Below are 16,967 nucleotides of genomic sequence, written 5' to 3'. Positions count from 1 at the left end.
ATTTATTTTTTTATTTTTTTGGTTTTTCCGAGACAGGGTTTCTCTGTGTAGCCCTGTCTGTCCTGAAACTCACTCTGTAGACCAGGCTGGCCTCAGAACTCAGAAATCCACCTGCCTCTGCCTCCCAAGTGCTGGGATTATAGGTGTGAGCCACCACTGCCCAGCTGGAAAATGACCTTTTAAAAGGCTACCGGAGAATTCATCTCACCAGTAAAACTTGTGATAATCAAAAAACCACAAATGATAACAGATGCTAGGAAGATGTGGGAAATATGGACAACATTCACTTCTGGTTAGAATGTAAACAGTTCAACCTTTAAAAAATCAGTATGGAGTTTTCCACCTTACCTTCAAAAAATGTTTAAAAGTAAAACTACCTCATGATGCAGCTATTCTATGCCTGGCACACACATTCAGAGTTCTGTGTCCTCCCACACAGACACTTACACAACTTACTATACTATTCACAACAACAAGAAAATAGAACCAGCAAGTATTAAGTAATAGATGAATGGGTACAAGTATTGTATATTCACAAAGAATGTTTTATTCAGTTACAAGGGAAATTGAATTCTGAAACTTGCAGAAAAAAATGGATAGTTCTGGTGGTATAATGTGAGGACCTAGTATGATAAAGACAAAAATCACATTTTCTGTCTCACATATAGATGGTAACTTTTAATGTTTGTATATGTGCATATAAGTGGTTGAGACTGAGTATACTATAAATTTCAATAAGAAATCACAAGTATAATAAATGAGGATCTAAGAAAGGAGGACAGTGTTTATGATTAAATCCAGAAGTAAGGCAACTGAGGTACAGAGAGTGCAGAGAGAGATGAATACTTGGTACAAGTGAAGAGAAAAAACACAGAGACAAGTTACCTTAAAATAAAACCTCATTCTTGGTAACTGGAAAAAAATGAGTAAATTTTATTTACTTCATTGAAATATGCATTTCTTCATCAGGGAAATGCAAATAAATCAACCCTGAGATTCCATCTCACACCAGTCAGAATGGCTAGGATAAAAAACTCAGATGACAGCAGATGCTGGAAAGATTGTGGAGAATGAGGAACACTCCTTCATTGCTGGTGGAATTGCAAGATGGTACAACCACTCTGGAAATCAGTTTGATGGTTCCTCTGGAAATTGGACATAGTACTACCAGAGGATCCAGTTATACCACTTCTGAGCATATACCCAGAATATGTTCCAAAATGTAATAAGGGCACATGCTCCATTATGTTCATAGCAGCCTTATTTATGATAGCCAGAAACCAAGATGTCCCTCAAGAGAAGAATGGATACAGAAAATGTGGTACATCTAACAATGGAGTACTACTCAGCTATTAAAAACAATGAATTTATGAAATTCTTAGGGAAATGGATGGATCTGGAGAATATCATCATCCTAAGTGAGGTAACCCATTCACAAAAGAACACACATGGTATACACTCTCTGATAAGTGGGTGTAAGCCCAGAAGATCGGAATATACAAAGTACAATTCACAAACCACAAGAAACTCAAGAAGAAGGAAGACCAAAGTGTGGATACTTCATTCCTTCTTAAAAGGAGGAACAAAATACCCATGGAAGGAGTTGCAGAAATAAACTATGGAGCAGAGACTGAAGGAAGGGCAATCCAGAGACTGTTCCATCTGGGAATCCTTTTCATATTCAATCATCAAATCCAGGCACTATTGTGGATGCCAGCAAGTGTTAGCTGACAGGAGCCTGATATAGCTGTCTCCTGAGAGGCTCTACAGTACCTGACTAATACAGAAGTAAAGGCTCACAACCATCCATTGGACTGAGTACAGGGTCCCCAATGAAGGAGCTAGAGAAAGGATCCAAGGAGCTGAAGGGTTTGCAGCCCTTTGGGTCGAACAACAATATGAACTAACTAGTACCCTTAAAGCTCCCCGGGACTAAACTACCAACCAAAGAGTACACGTGGTGGGACTAATGTTCTAGGAGCATATGTAGCAGAGGATGGCCAAGTTGATCATCAATGGGAGGAGAGAACTTTGGCCCTATGAAGGTTCCATGCCCCACTGTAGGGGAATGCCAGAGCCAGGAAGCAGGAGAGGGTGGGTTGGTGATCAGGGGGAGGGAGATGAAACAAGGTTTTGTTTTGGTTTGGTTTGATTTGGTTTGGTTTTGGTTTTGGGTTTTTTTTTTATTTTATTTTATTTGTATTTTATTTTATTTCTTTTTTTTCAGAGGGGAAACTGGGAAAGGATATATCATGTGACATGTAAATAAAGAAAATATCTTTTAAAAAGTAAATGGAGAGATCAAAAAAAGAAATATGTGTTTCTTATCAAAATAACTGAACAACAGAAATACAATTTTTAATTAAGGCTTTTAACATGAGAAACTTATGGAAGCATAGAATAAAGTGTTGTGTTCAGCCACAGTACCAGAAGAGACATCTAAGAAACAGTGGTGGGGCTGTGGATAGGAGATGGGAGTTCTCAGTGGCAAATTTAGGAGGGAAGATCTATCCAGAAAGAAAGAAATACAAAAAAATGCAACAGAAAGAGGACCTCCATTCATAAACATTCTATTGAATACATGAGACCACGGCTCAGTGTAAGATCAACTCAACAAGGAGAACTTCTGCCTTCCTCGTTCATAGACATTAAGTAGATGACAAATGCCAAAATCTCTCATAGAAACAACAACTTTCACTGTTCAGCAGTTTTCTATAGATGAAAAGGAATTCTTTCCCTGTGAGATAGACAAGATCAAGATCTCTGGTGCCTTTTGAAAACCATTAGGAATGCATATCTCTGGATAAATGCTAGTTCCCCTATAATTCATTGATTAGGAGTTTCATGGTCTTCTTGGGAAGCAGTTCATTTCTCAAGCAGTAGTTTACTAACATGCTTCATTTTCCATTTGATTTTGCAAGTACTAATCTCCTGTTATGGTACAAAATGTGCTCATTTTTCCAACTTTAAAGACTCTAATTTCAAATCATAGCAAATTTTCTCCCCGGCACTCTTCTTCTGCAACATAAGGGAAACTGTCTTCCTGGTTTGCTCCTGTATCATCCTACCTTTTGAAAGGCTATCCTATTAGGCTGATTTAATATGAGTTAGCTAAAGGGATTTACAGTCCAGATCAAGGGTTTAATTATTTTAAATTTCCCCTTTGATACATAATGTGAAGCCCTCAAACTGGTTATATTGAGAAAGGTCAGGTGGCACATGGATCATATGTCAAGAACTCTATGATTAATTGTCCACTCTGGCTGTAGTATAGCAGGCTTTCAGGAAAGACCCAAGATGGAGTCTTGAAATATAAATAGAATTTGGGGGCTGAGAGATGATGCTGATGTGGCTCTGAAAGATTTTCGGTGATGAGGTAGAATGGAGAGGTTCCAAGCATTCAATGACCCTTTAGATAAACCATGGGAGGATGATGAAAGAACTAGTGTTCATTCATTAGTTCAGAAGTTCAAAAGCTCATTCATCAGTTCAGAAGAGGGCACCCCAAACAACTCTCCTTTCCTCACTAAAGTGGCTATTATTTCTAGAATTCTTACATTGTTTTGGTAAATTACTGTACTATCACTTTTGAAAAACTGTCAGTAAAACATCAGAGATGGAACTCCAAGACACATCTCTGGGTCTCCTGTCTGCTTCAGCATATGGATGCATAAGTAAGATATTTGCTGCCCAGAAAAATTAATGTTATCATTATCTTTTTCTGGATTAAGCTGTATTGATGAAGAATATGTTTTCCAACAAAACAAACATTACACATGGCATTTGCTGCAATCCTGGCAGTTCCATATGATCACCCTACTCAGAATTCTCAACTTTGTATGACATGTATACACCATATATGTTGTATATATAGAATATATATTACATTTCTTCATATCCCTGTAGATTTTTGTGCTTTGGTGTTTTCCTTGTAGGTATGTCTATATAATTATAACTGATCCTTAGAGACTGGATTTACAAACAGTTGTGGGCTGCCATGTAGGTGCTGGAGTTGAACCTAGGTCCCTTGGAAAAGCATCTAGTGTTCTTAACTGCTGAGACATCTCTCCAGATCCCCCATCTCAATTCTTACTATTTACATTTTTATACTCTGAAGACTTAGTGGATCGTGGATCATAGAACTCTCTTAATTTATAAAATCCCCAATGAGTTAGCATATATCATCATAGCTTTAGTACACATTAGAGTGCTATCATGTACATTCTGCTCTCATTTTGCCTATAGCTCCTTAATTGCTCATTTCTGCCACATATAGCTCATTGATCTCCACAATGGCAGCCCTCCACAGATCTCCAGCCTATAAGCATAATCTCTCCATCTGCTCACTCAATCTTATATCTAAATATCCATGTTAAAGAATTAAATGTATTGTTCTGTCCACCTTTCCACATTCAGATAATCCCAGCTTTATGAATTGCATTAAGAGTGATACAGGAGAGTTCACTTTTGTACAATGGGAACATCTTCACTGTCCTTGAGAAGCAAGCTAGGCTGCTGACTTGAGAGCCACCAAGACCGACAGTGCCATTAGCAGAATAATTTGTGAGATGCCCTGTGGGTATGCATCCCTTAAATGTCACCTCCAGTCTGTTTCCACATTGTGACATTCATCATCTAGAATGTCTCTTGCCACCTGGCACTTTATAGTGCTCCTGCTTGAGTCTTGCCTTATCATAGGATTCATTAATTATTGCTGCATAGTATTCCATGGAATGGATTGCTACAGTTTAAATATTTGCCCATGGAAGAACACCTGCATCATACTCAGTTTCATTCTTAAAATATAAATCTACAATGGATACAAACTTTTATTTTTGGAATAAATTCATGAGAAGAGAACTTTTGAATTGTATCCAGAAGTTTCATGCTTAGTTTCATTAAAAAGCACCAAACTCCCATGAAGTATGACTGGATCTTTCAATGTTCCTTTCATTGTTCTACAATTGATGCACTGTCTCCAATTCTTTGATAACATTTGTTCTATGCCTTCACAGTAGGCTCAATTTTAAATCAGGGATCCCATTCCATTCTTCCAAAGTTTATAGTAGTTTGAGGGTCTCTGTCATTCCATATAAGTTTGAGAGACAGCTTTTCTTTCCCATAAAGGACAAAAAATAAAAAAACAAACACAAACAAAAGCAACAAAAACCCTTTGCTGGAGTTCTGCTCCACTTCCAGCCATTCTTGATGTTATTTTCGATAAACATCATATATTGACAATCCCAGACGTATGCAGCCATACTACCAGGTAGGATTCCTACTTCAATTCCCTGGAGCCCCCCTCTGGGTATAACCAGCATTGGAAAGCTCTGTCCTGCCCCCTCTGTACTCCATTTCCCAGGCCTCAGCTCCACCTAAATCCTTAGAGGCTTGATGCCTCCAGAGACACCCAGATAGGATCACCAAGCCCCAAACCCCTGCCGGCTAGGTCCAAGCCCAGCAACTGTGAGGTCTACACCGTCCTCATGTATCATTCTCCCAGTCCACAACTTTAACCACAATCCCAGATACCTACAGCCATCAGCAACCACCAGGTAAGACCCCATCCCAATTCCCTGCCTGCTGGCCTCTCTAGGAATACCCAGCAATGGTAAGATCTGCCCTGTACCCTCTGCCCTCCATCTTCTGGGCCACGACTCTGCTTGCTTCTCTGAAGATCTGTTCCTACCTGGGAAAACTAGCAGCCTTAAAAATCAAGGTATACCAGGATATACAAGTCCTGCCTGCATCCCTGAAAGCCTACAACTAACAGAGACCATCTCTATCTATAATCCCAGCAGCCAGCTAACATCAGCGACTAACAGACCTGCCAAAAGTATGAAAACCAGGTGCCAAAAGACCAGCATAAGAACACAAAAAACACTAGGGCAATATGACACCACCAGAACTCAGTTCTAGTACTGCAACAAGCCCTGCATATCATAATACACTCAAATCTCAAGAAAATGACCTTACATCTCATCTTATGAAGATGAGAGTGGGCTCTACAGAGGAAATGATTGACTCTCTTAAAGAAATACAGGAAGATACAATCAAAGAGGTAAAAGAAATGAATAAAACTGTTTGAGACCTGAAAATGGAAATAGAAGCAATAAAGAAAACACAATCTGAGGCAGTCTTGGAGACAGAAAAGCTAAGAAACAGAAAAGTAACTACAGATCAAAGCATCACCAACAGATACAAGGGATTGTAAGAGAGAATCTCAGACCTAGAAGACACAATAGAAGAAATTAATACAGGAGTCAAAGAAAATCCTAAAGCTAAAAAGTTTCTAATATAAACCATTGAGGATATCTGGGACACTAAAAAAAGACCTAACCTAAGAATAATAGGAATGGAAGAAAAAGAAGTCTCCCAACTCAAAGGCCCAAAAATATCCTCAATAAAACCATAAAAGAAAATTTGCTTAACCTAAAGAAAGGGATGCCCATAAACATATAAGAACCTTACAGAACAGTAAAGAGTAGACCAAAAGAGAAATTCTCCACATATAATCAAAACACTAAATGTACAGAACAAAGAAAGAGTATTAAGAGCCATAGGTATAAAGACCAAGTAACATATAAAGGCATACCTATTAGAATTACACCAGAGTTAGTTCTTACAGTCCCTAAGCGATCACAGATGCCAGCCCAGAGTACTATACCTAGCAAAATTTACAATTACTGTAGATGGAAAAAACAAGATATTCCATGACAGATCCAAATATAAACAATATCTTTCCATTAAACCAGCTCTACAGATGATACTAGAAGGAAAACTTCAACACATGGAGGAAGGTAACTGCACCCAAGAAAAGACAATAAATAGATAATTACACACCAGCAAAATCAAAAGAAAAGAAGCATACACACACACACACACACACACACACACACACACACACACACATACACACACACACAGAGAAGGGAAACACAGTACATACACCTACATCAAAAGCACAGGAACTAACAATCATTGGGCATTAATATCTCTCAACATCAATGGTCTCAATTCCACAATAAAAAGTTGTAGGATAACATAGTGGATATGTAAACAAGATCCTTCTGCTGCAAACAAGAAACATACCTCAACAACAAAAATAGACATTACCTCCAACCAAAGGGCTGGGCAATGTTTTTCCAAGTAAATGGACCCAAGAAACAAGCTAGAGTATCCATTCTAATATCCAATGAACTAGGCTTTTGACTAAAAGTAATCAAGAAATGCAGAAGAACAATTCATACTCATCAAAGGAAAAAATCCACCAAGATGATGTCTTAATTCTGACCATCTATGTCCCAAATGCAAGGGCACATACATTCATAAAATAAACATTAAAGTTTCAATCACACATCAAACCTACACACTAATAGTAGGTGTCTTCAACACCCAACTAGCATCAACTGTCAGATCACTGAGACAGAAACTAAAGAGTAAAATATTTAAACTACCAAAAGTTTATAAATAAAGTTGTCCTAACAAATATATGTATGTATATATATATAGAATATTTCACCCAAACACAAAGGAATATACCTTTGTCTCAGCACCTCATGGAACCTTCTCCAAATTTGACCATATAGTTGGTCTCAAAGCAAGCCTCAATGGATACAAGAAAATTCAAACAACTCCTTGTATACTATCAGACTATCATGGATTAAAGCTGGACTTCAGCAACAACAGAAAAAACAGAAAGCCTGAATACTCATAGAAAGTGAACAGCTCTGTACTCAGTGATTACTGTGTCAGGGAAAAAAATCAACAAAGAAATTAAAGATTTTCTAGAATTCAATGAAACTGAAGGCACAGCACACCAAAACTTGTGGGACAGAAGGAAAACAATGCTAGGAGGTAAGTTTATAGCATTAAATGCCTTTATAAAGAAGTTGGAGAAATCTACTATTAAGAAATTAAAAATGTAACTGAAAGAACTAGAACAAGAAAGAGGCAAACACACTGAAGAGGAGTAGACAGCAGGAAATGACTAAATTTGGGGCTTTCAATCAATTAGAAATTAAGAGAGCAGTACCAAAAACATTAACAAAACCAAGTGCTGGTTCTTTGAGAAATCAAAAAGATAGGCAAACCCTTATATATCCTAACTAAAAGGCAGAGAGACAGTACCCAAATTTCCAAATTCATAAATGAAAAGGGAGATATAACAATGGACATTGAAGAAATTCAAAGAATCTTTAGTCCTTACTTCAAAAGCATTTACTCCACAAAATTGGACAATGTAAAGGAAATAGGTGATTTTCTAAACAGATATCACTTAACAGAGCTGAATCAATATCAGGTAAATTATTTAAATAGTCCTATAAGCCCTCATGAAATAGAAACTATCATTAGAGCTCTCCCAACAAATAAATAAGTAAATAAATAAATAAATGCCCTGGGCCAGATGGTTTTAGCACAGAATTCTACAAAATTTTCAAATAAAAGCTATTATCAATACCAATACTCTTCGAACTATTTCACAAACTAGAAATAGAAGGAACAATGGCAAACTCATTCTATGCAGTCACAGTCACCCCAGAGCTAAACCACACAAAGAGTCAACAAAGAAAGAGAATTTCAGACCTATTTTTCTTATAAACATTGATGCAAAAATAAAATACTCACAAACAAAATCCAAGAACACATCAAAGATATCCATGATCAACTAGGCTTCATCTCAGGGATGCAGGGTTGGTTCAATGTAAGAAAATCCTGCATTGTAATCCACCATATTGAAAAGTAACAGACCTGAAAGTGAAGTTAAAAAAAATGATCATCTCATCATATGCTGACAACAAAAACTTTTGACAAAATCAAACACCCCTTTTTGTTAAAAGTCTTGGAGAGACCAGAATGCAAGGCACAGAAGTAAACACAATAAAGGCAAAATATACCAAGACATTAGCCAACATCAAATTAATTAGAAATAAACTTAAAGCATTTCCATCAAAATCAGAGAAAAGACAAAGATGTCCACTCTTTCCCTTTATTTTCAATATACTACTCAAAGTCCTAGCTAGAGTAATAAGACAACTAAAGGAGATTAAAGGGTTAGCAATTGAAAAGGAAGAAGTCAAAGTATCAATATTTGAAGATGAAATGATAGTATACATAAGTGACCAGATAAAAACTCTACCAGATAAATCCCACAGGAAACACCTTAGCAAAGTGGCTGGATACAACATTAACTCTCAGAAATAACTAGACCTGCTTTACACACATGATAAATGGGCTGAGATAGAAATTGGGGAGAAAATGCCCTTCACAGAAGCCACAAAAAATAGAAAGTATCACCAAGCAAGTGAAAAGCCTGCACAACAAGAACTCCAAGTCTCCAAAGAAAGAAATTGGAGAAGACATCAGAGGATGGAAAGATCTCCCATGCTAGTGGATCCATAGGGTTAATATAGTGAAAATGGTCATTGCGCCAAGAGCAATCTACAGATTCAGTTCAAATCCCATCAATATTCCAACAAAGTTCTTTAGAGATCTTGAAAGGAAAATTCTCAACTTCATATGGAAAAACAAAAACTCAGGGAAGCTAATACAACCCGGTTTAATAAAAGGACTTCTGGGGCTGTCACTAACCCTGACTTCAAGTTGTACGACAGAGCAATAGTAGTAAAACTTGTATAGAACTGGTATAGAAAGAGATGGATCAATGGAATAGAATTGAAGAACATAAAATAAACTCACACATGCATAGACACTTGAGTTTTTATTAAGAAGTCAAAATCATATAATGGAAAAGAGAGAGCATCTTCAACAAATGGTATTGGTCTAGCTGGAAGTTGGCTAGAGGAAGAGCAAGATAGATCCATGTTTATCACCCTGCACAAAACTCAAGTCCAATTGCATCAAAGACCCCAACATAAAACCAGATACAATAAATCTTGTAGAAAAGAAAGAGGAGAACGGCCTTGAATACATTGGCACAGGAGACAACTTCCTGAGCAGAACACCCATGGCTCAGGCACTAAGATCAACAATTAATAAATGGGACCTCATGAAACTGAAAATCTTCTGTAAGGCAAAGGACAGCATCAATAGGACAAAATGACAGCCTACGGATTGGGAAAAAATCTTCACCTACCCTACATCTGAAAAAGGGCTAATATTCAAAATATATCAAGAGGTTAAGAAGTTTGAAACCAACAACCAAAATAACCCAATTAAAAATGGGATACAGAGTTAAACAGGTAATTCTCAACAGAGGAAGTGCTTAATGACCAAGAAGCATGTAGAGAAATGTTCAGTATGCTTAGTCATCAGGGAAATGCAAATCGAAATGACTCTAGATTCCACCTTACACTATCAACATAGCTAAGATAAAAAAAACTAAGGGACAGCGCATGCTGGCTGTGGATGTGGAGCAGGGGAAACACTTGTTCAAGCACTCTAGAAATCAATTTGATGGTTTCTCAGATAATTGGGAATAGTTCTAACTCAAGACTAGATACAGGAGAGTGTTATAGGTAGATGTCACTTTTCTGATATTTAGTAAGCTAAACCATAGTAAATGTAATTAGCTCACATATAGATTCATATTGTAATTTGATAATTTTAGACACAAGCGATATCAACTAGATTTGGTTTTAAAAATAAAGAAACTCAAATTTCAGAGGTTTTTATTTTAATAGTGTATTTTATAATGTATTAGCAGCATTCTATCTAAGCAGATAAGTTAACACTGTTCAGTGAGGATGAATGGCTACTTACTGATTATCACGAAGTACATCAATCTGGGGAAACCCCAGGACATTTTATGAGTTCTGAATAACCAGAAATTTGAGCATTCCCTCTGAAGCAGAGCTAGAGACATTATGAACTATTATGGCTTTGTATTGAATCTTTTTTTTTTTTTTTTTTTTTAAAATTTGGCTGATCTAGTACCCCCACTAATGTTCTTTTAATAATGTTAATCACTTTATTTCTGATCCTTGCATCAGAAATTCTTTCTTATTTCTGACTTTAGTTATGTTCTTTGTGTCAACAATGGGAAATGTATTCTATAAGTAGCCTAATGTAGGACATGGCATGTCTTCATTTCAAGGTTTAATTCTTTATTAAAACCAGTTTGTTCGATGCAAAGCATCTGGTAGGTAACTGTGTGTGCATGCTCAGGTGCACCCACTGAAGTGATAAGTATATACAAGCTTTTCCTTCTAACTTTGTTCTGTCAAAGTAGACAGATATTAAAAATTGTGATTTTAGTTAAAGTCAACATTGAGCTCTAGAATGAGAAAAATATGAACTGTTTATCCAGTGAAATGAACTAAAATAGTAAAACTTAAATATGTGTCAAAAAAGCAGAGTTCTGATTCATCATTTCTAAATATTGTCCACTCTCAACAACTGTGGTAAATAAAACTGAATGCATAAGATAGCTCCTAATTTCAAAGCATGTATATACAGCTCTTGTGACCTAAAGTACAACAAAGTCACCTGAAATCTCACTGAGCAGAAATCAGGGGTTGGGGGGAAATTGTTCCCTATTCATCAGTTTGTATTTTTATTTGAAACACATTAATACTTATTATAACTTGAAGAAATCCAAACAGAGGTAAAAGAGGAGGCATCAAAGGCCTTGGCATTCATCACAGGAGGGTGGAGACAGTTCTTTGGTAAAAGAACTATCTAACAAAAGTGAGTTACTGGTTATTGAAAAGTTTGAGCATCATAATAGAAACTTTGGCCTTCATGTTGGAAGCTGCTGTGGGAAGCAGCCACCATCCCAGAGGACCAGAGGTTAAGGAAAGAACTGCTACTGTTTTGTAGTTTGTAAAGGGAACTTAATTTTCCAGAGCTGAATCTACCAGGGAGCTGGCTGACAGTGGGAGAGGGTCAGGATAATGACAAGGTCTTGTTAGTATCACCAGTACATTACAAATACGATTTGCAGAAACGGTCCAAGGCCCTGCAACTGCAGTGAGCCGACATTGCTGAGTGGAAAAGGGGGATGATGCATCAGTAAGGGTGGAGGGCATCATGGCAGATGAATGCAGTCTAGCTAGAACCCAAGCAACAGCAGGCTGTGGTGCAGTCTCTAATCCCAGAAAACAATATTATAGAAACCTAGTGAGATGCAGCTGAGGTTATTAGGGGAGAAGTCTTAATTGACTATATACCATGTTAAGGGGTATAGTGACCTACGTGGACATTACAGATAGCTCACATGTTGACATGGCAGGAGCACAGAAATGGTTCAAAAGAGCAAAGAGCTGGCCACAGTGCAAAGCACAAAGATAAGAGAATGCTGGTGTTTACCAGGTAGGCTGAAAAGGCAAAGTAATGAAAGTCCAGGAACAAAGAATACCAGCAGTTTGGATATGCACAAGAAAATGGGGACTAATTAATTGTACACTAACCATAAAAGTGCTATACAAAATTGCTATGAAATGCTAAGGTAAAAACTGGCACATATTTTGAAAGACAAGAACTATTTAATAATTAAAATCTTTTTATTTTATCATCAGTCTTTGCTAAATTCATATGATAAGATATTGTACCAAATAAGAAATAATAGATTAAACAGAACAAATAAAGACAGACTTGGAATTAAATATTTTTAAAACAACAACAACAACAACAAATGATGTGAGGCAGACCCTTGTAGATAATTCATGCATCCTCTGGGGGAGCCCAGAGGGAGCCTGCTAGATTCTTTTATGAAGAACTTTCCCCTTTAGCCAATAAATGCCACACTGAGTATGGAGCCCACAGTCAGCCTTTGGTAGAATACCACCATCGATACTCTGAGGCCTTCAAAGGTTTCACTTTCACCTAAGATCACTATCAGCACCCCAGGAGCTGGGAAATGAGGTTTAAACAGTGGCCTCTGCCAGGGCTTCAGTGATCAGCAGTTAGGACTGAGTAGCATCCCAGGGCATTTCAATACTAACTGTGGTTAGATCGCTTGCTTTTTGTCTTGGCTTTGGTTATAGACAAGATGAATAAAGGTATTAAAGGCTAGGACTTTTTATCTCCCCAAAGAAATTTTAAATGGATTTGGTAGAAAAACACACTAAAAATAATGCTTGCTAATGTGCCTATAAAGCTCTGACTGGGATCCGACCCCTGGCTGAAATTAAGCAATTGTATTTGCTGGCTAACCTCATTTTAAATGGTAGGTTGTTTTTTTTTTTCCCCTTTCTTCCTAAGGGAGGCATATATGAAATGTAATCATCTTTTCATTATGAGGTTTCTGGCTTTATGTCTTATGAATGCTGGAGCCCTTTAGCTCAGAGCAGACTGAAATGTGTGTGTGTGACATCGTCTCATCCCAGCCTCCACAGAGAGGGAAGTAAAGGTTCCAGCTGAAAGGGTGTTCTACTCTGAGCAGCAATTTAAACAGCAGAGGCTTATTGGTTCTTTTTATTGCTACCAGCTTTGGCTTTGGGATACACTTTGGAGATTTTGTTTTCCAGTCTGTGCCCCTTGTGTATCTTCCAAGTCTCTGGAATATTTTTTTTTTACAGTGTTGTTGTACTGGGCCCTGTCTTGTCTTGTTTCATACTGTGAGTGCAACAGTTAAGTTCAGAGACCGTGGGCTCTCACTAGTGTGTGTGTACGTGTATGTGCGTGTGTGTGTGTGTTTGTGAGAAAGAGAGGGGGGCAAAGCAGGAGAAGGGGGGAGAGAGAGAAGCAGAGACAGAGAGAAAGAGACAGAGAGAGAGATGCAGATGCAGCTGTGGGAGGATATGTACATGTGTGTGTCTGTATGTTCATGTGTGTGCAGAGGGACCTGTGTAAGGGTACATATGTATGTGTGTATGTATCCATGAGGAGCACAGAGGACAATGTTGCTCTTGTTCTTATGTTTATCTCTATTTTCTTTTGTGAGAAGAGGGTTGGCTAACTGGACAGCCTCCCCTAAGATCTCACCTAAGGTCACTAGAAATGAATTGGTCACATCCTGACTCTGTTTGCTCATACCTTGCAGTCTTCTTTTGGATTCTGTAAGGTTTGATCTGATTAGAGATACCGAGTGACAAAGTCCCAGTAGTGGGAGTAGAAGAGAGCACTAACACACCTGCATTTTCATGGGGTGCTGGGATTGAACTCGGATCCTGTGCTTCCGAGGTAAGCAGTTCACCCCCTGGGTTATCACCACCCAAATGCTTGGCTCTCCAGGGGCTAGCAAGCATAACAGACATTGTAAAAGAAACATCTGTAGACATAATTGTGAACTGAGATACATTATACATTTTAAAGAAAATATTGTAAGCACAATTTGTTTTTCAGCAGAGTCTGAGGTTTTAATAAAGGAGGTCATTTTACATTGTTTACTAAGGGTTAGAAAACAAACACAGGGTAACTAGAATTTTCCTTAGAGAAATGCAGCTTGTCCCTTTAGAGTTTCCTTGGAAAATCTGTTGGGTCCCTGGAAGGGCTGATAATCTTAATTAGATGAGCACTGTTTAGAAGACTGTGAAAGTGTGGGGAATATCATAACCAGATCTCCAGTCAGGTACAGGAAGTAATTTGTTTGTTTTCTGTTGTTTTCTTTTCTTTTCTTTTTTTTTTTTTTTTTTTTTTTTTTTTTTTTGATACAGGGTTTCTTTGTGTAACTTCAAACTCATCTGCCTCTAGAGTACTGGAATTAAAGGTGTGTACCTCCTCTGCTTGGCTAACTAAATCAATTTTGCAATAAACATAACAATGAATGTCCATAAGGACTCTGTCAGCTAGTTTTTCTAATCAGGGTAGCCCCAGTGGAACCCAAATAGAGACTCTAAGGTATGAGTAAACAGGACAGATGTATGGCCATCTCACTTCTTAAAAGGGAGTAGAAGTCAGGGTAGAAGTTTGACTGTGTCAAATGGCATAAAATGCCATACAGGAGAATAATCCTATATTTTTAGATTCATTTTTGTATGGGTATGAGTGTTATACCTCCATGCATATATGTATCACATGCTTCTTGTAACCTTGGAGGCCAGGAGAATGTTGGACTTTCTGAAACTAGAGTTATGGATGGTAACCATGTGTTACCATGTTAAGGTGAGGACATCAAGTTCTCTGCAGGAGAAGGGAGTGTTCATGAGCTCAGGGTCATCTCTCCAGTCACCATAGGAGAACAGTATAAGAACTGACCACATGGAAAGGTGTAGATCATCATCAGTTCTGAAATTGTGTGCAGTCCAATGACATAGTGGTTCTAACCCTTCCTGGCCCTGTCCATAACTACACAACTAGCATTTAATTTTCTTCCATTTCCCCACCTCTCTCTCTCTCTCTCATCACATAGTAAGTGGAAAACTACAATACCAATATTTGTTCAAGTCATCAAGAGTTAAAATCTTGGATAGCTTACTACAGATTGAGTTGTGACAGGGTTTCAATGTTTAAAAGATTCATAATAAATTTCAACCATGTTTTGATTCTGTTGTAGATAAACTGCATTTTACCTTACAACTCTGTCCTTACAAATTACATAGCTTCATATCACCCTCAGTGTCTGGAGAGTAAACCAAACGGTGATTGAGAAAACTTTGTTAAACTGAATGTAAGCTGAAACTTAAGCCAACATTTCCACCAGAAACAAAAGTCGATCAGATTGAAAGTTCTCAAATAGGATTTTTGGTTTGCTCAAATTAAATAAATAATTTGAGAAGAGTTTTCAAGGCACTGTGATCATACAGTAATTAACACATAATGTTTTTACTGTAAAATGATTGCTTTCCATTAAGTATTATCTGAAAGAAAGTAATAATTAAATAATCTCATAGAACATTTAAGAGATAAATTGCAGGAAGATCATGACACCAGTGAGGATAAATGAGTAGGTAAACTGAAGAAGACTTGTTTCAATTCTTTCTTTGATGACACATTGTTAAAAAGTAAGAGACCTACTGGCTGTAAAGACTACAGAATAATAGTATCTTTCTTAGGCAAACAAATGATTATTCATTATCCTTTTATCACATGAAGATTTATGTTCAGCCTTACCCACACAGACATGACTGCTGCCCTGGGTCTGTGTATCACATGAAGATTTATGTTCAGCCTCACCCACACAGACATGACTGCTGCCCTGGGTCTGTGTATCACATGAAGATTTATGTTCAGCCTCACCCACACAGACATGACTGCTGCCCTGGATCTGTGTATCACATGAAGATTTATGTTCAGCCTCACCCGCACAGACATGACTGCTGCCCTGGATCTGTGTATCACATGAAGATTTATGTTCAGCCTTACCCACACAGACATGACTGCTGCCCTGGGTCTGTGTATCAAGGCAACAGGTGTTGCTTAGTGAGATAGAATTAGGCAGCAATGTTTTGATGATGCAATGTTTCTAAGAAGAATTCACCAATTCCTAATTGCCAAATGTGTTATATTTTTGTATTCTTTGTAAAGATTTATCTGTTGTAAAATGATTCAAATAAATCTGTAAATTTATTTTGTGGCTCCATTTCATGTGTAATTAACACAAGAAAAATTATTCATACGAGGAAAGCCAACCAAACCTAAAACTGTTTTACTTACACAAATCTCCCAATAAATCCCTCCAAAAGCAAAAGACCTATAAAATTTAGCTACTGACCAAGAAGAAGCTAATGTTCAGAGCACAGCTTTGGTGAATTTAGAATATAATTTGACTGGTTTTATAATATTTTCCTGGGCAATCATTACAGTTAGACATACTGAACACTCTTCTTTTTTGTTGAAGTTAACTTATACTTAGTCCTCAAAGCATCTTGATAGTTTTATGAAAATTAATGGCTCATGCTTGGCCAATATTTTTAATGTAGAAAATGCCAGAATTCAACAGCATAGCTCAGATCACTAGCCAGTTCTTTTTCTTTGTAGTCAAGAGAATTCTTTTCCATCCTAAAATACTTCTTAGGTTCAGTGACTTGAAGACACCAGGATGTTTTTCTACCAAATCTAAAACCCTCTTCTTCAGTTCTTCCCAATTATTATTCAGTGCTGGATCACTGTAATTACCCCCCCCT

Source organism: Mastomys coucha, unplaced genomic scaffold, assembly GCF_008632895.1.
Source record: "Mastomys coucha isolate ucsf_1 unplaced genomic scaffold, UCSF_Mcou_1 pScaffold17, whole genome shotgun sequence".
NCBI classification, from domain to species: domain Eukaryota; kingdom Metazoa; phylum Chordata; class Mammalia; order Rodentia; family Muridae; genus Mastomys; species Mastomys coucha.
The sequence above is the reverse complement of the archived record's forward strand: the minus strand, read 5'-3'. Positions refer to the sequence as shown.